Source organism: Colletes latitarsis, chromosome 14 (assembly GCF_051014445.1).
Source record: "Colletes latitarsis isolate SP2378_abdomen chromosome 14, iyColLati1, whole genome shotgun sequence".
Taxonomy (NCBI): domain Eukaryota; kingdom Metazoa; phylum Arthropoda; class Insecta; order Hymenoptera; family Colletidae; genus Colletes; species Colletes latitarsis.
The window spans coordinates 795,005-797,500 of NC_135147.1; positions in this window are offsets into that span (position 1 = coordinate 795,005).

Sequence of the window (2,496 nt, forward strand, 5' to 3'; positions counted from 1 at the left end):
TAGGTCTGGGTTAGGACTGGGTTAGGTCTGGGTTAGGACTGGGTTAGTACTGGGTTAGGACTGGGTTAGGTCTGGGTTAGGTCTGGGTTATTTCTGGGTTAGGTCTGGGTTAGGTCTGGGTTAGGTCTGGGTTAGGGCTGGGTTAGGTCTGGGTTAGGTCTGGGTCAGGTCTGGGGTATTTCTGGGTTAGGACTGGGTTAGGTCTGGGTTAGGTCTGGGTTATTTCTGGGTTAGGTCTGGGTTAGGTCTGGGTTAGGTCTGGGTTAGGTCTGGGTTAGGTCTGGGTTAGGTCTGGGTTAGGACTGGGTTAGTACTGGGTTAGGACTGGGTTAGGTCTGGGTTAGGTCTGGGTTATTTCTGGGTTAGGTCTGGGTTAGGGCTGGGTTAGGTCTGGGTTAGGTCTGGGTCAGGTCTGGGGTATTTCTGGGTTAGGACTGGGTTAGGTCTGGGTTAGGTCTGGGTTAGGACTGGGTTAGGTCTGGGTTAGGACTGGGTTAGGACTGGGTTAGGTCTGGGTTAGGTCTGGGTTAGGTTTGGGTTAGGACTGGGTAGGTTCTGGGTTAGGACTTGGTTAGGACTGGGTTAGGACTGTGTTAGGACTGGGTTAGGTCTGGGTTAGGTCTGGGTTAGGACTGGGTTAGGTCTGGGTTAGGACTGGGTTAGGTCTGGGTTAGGTCTGGGTTCGGTCTGGGTTAGGTCTGGGTTAGGTCTGGGTCAGGACTGGGTTAGGACTGGGTTAGGTCTGGGTTAGGACTGGGTTAGGACTGGGTTAGGTCTGGGTTAGGACTGGGTTAGGACTGGGTTAGGTCTGGGTTAGGACTGGGTTAGGACTGGGTTAGGTCTGGGTTAGGTCTGGGTTAGGACTGGGTTAGGTCTGGGTTAGGACTGGGTTAGGTCTGGGTTAGTACTGGATTTGGTTAGGTCTGTGTTAGGTCTGGGTTAGGACTGGGTTAGGACTGGGTTAGGTCTGGGTTAGGACTGGGTTAGGACTGGGTTAGGACTGGGTTAGGTCTGGGTTAGGTCTGGGTTATTTCTGGGTTAGGTCTGGGTTAGGTCTGGGTTAGGTCTGGGTTAGGTCTGGGTTAGGTCTGGGTTAGGACTGGGTTAGGACTGGGTTAGGTCTGGGTTAGGACTGGGTTAGGACTGGGTTAGGTCTGGGTTAGGACTGGGTTAGGTCTGGGTTAGGTCTGGGTTCGGTCTGGGTTAGGACTGGGTTAGGTCTGGGTTAGGTCTGGGTTAGGTCTGGGTTAGGTCTGGGTTAGGTCTGGGTTAGGACTGGGTTAGGACTGGGTTAGGTCTGGGTTAGGTCTGGGTTAGGACTGGGTTAGGTCTGGGTTAGTACTGGATTTGGTTAGGTCTGGGTTAGGTCTGGGATAGGACTGGGTTAGGACTGGGTTATGTCTGGGTTAGGACTGGGTTAGGTCTGGGTTAGGTTTGGGTTAGGACTGGGTAGGTTCTGGGTTAGGACTTGGTTAGGACTGGGTTAGGACTGTGTTAGGACTGGGTTAGGTCTGGGTTAGGTCTGGGTTAGGACTGGGTTAGGTCTGGGTTAGGACTGGGTTAGGTCTGGGTTAGGTCTGGGTTCGGTCTGGGTTAGGTCTGGGTTAGGTCTGGGTTAGGACTGGGTTAGGACTGGGTTAGGTCTGGGTTAGGACTGGGTTAGGACTGGGTTAGGTCTGGGTTAGGACTGGGTTAGGACTGGGTTAGGTCTGGGTTAGGACTGGGTTAGGACTGGGTTAGGTCTGGGTTAGGTCTGGGTTAGGACTGGGTTAGGTCTGGGTTAGGTCTGGGTTCGGTCTGGGTTAGGTCTGGGTTAGGTCTGGGTTAGGACTGGGTTAGGACTGGGTTAGGTCTGGGTTAGGACTGGGTTAGGACTGGGTTAGGTCTGGGTTAGGACTGGGTTAGGACTGGGTTAGGTCTGGGTTAGGACTGGGTTAGGACTGGGTTAGGTCTGGGTTAGGTCTGGGTTAGGACTGGGTTAGGTCTGGGTTAGGACTGGGTTAGGTCTGGGTTAGTACTGGATTTGGTTAGGTCTGGGTTGGGTCTGGGTTAGGTCTGGGTTAGGACTGGGTTAGGACTGGGTTAGGTCTGGGTTAGGACTGGGTTAGGACTGGGTTAGGACTGGGTTAGGTCTGGGTTAGGTCTGGGTTATTTCTGGGTTAGGTCTGGGTTAGGTCTGGGTTAGGTCTGGGTTAGGTCTGGGTTAGGTCTGGGTTAGGTCTGGGTTAGGACTGGGTTAGGACTGGGTTAGGTCTGGGTTAGGACTGGGTTAGGACTGGGTTAGGTCTGGGTTAGGACTGGGTTAGGTCTGGGTTAGGACTGGGTTAGGTCTGGGTTAGTACTGGATTTGGTTAGGTCTGGGTTGGGTCTGGGTTAGGTCTGGGTTAGGACTGGGTTAGGACTGGGTTAGGTCTGGGTTAGGACTGGGTTAGGACTGGGTTAGGACTGGGTTAGGTCTGGGTTAGGTCTGGGTTATTTCTGGGTTAGGTCTGGGTT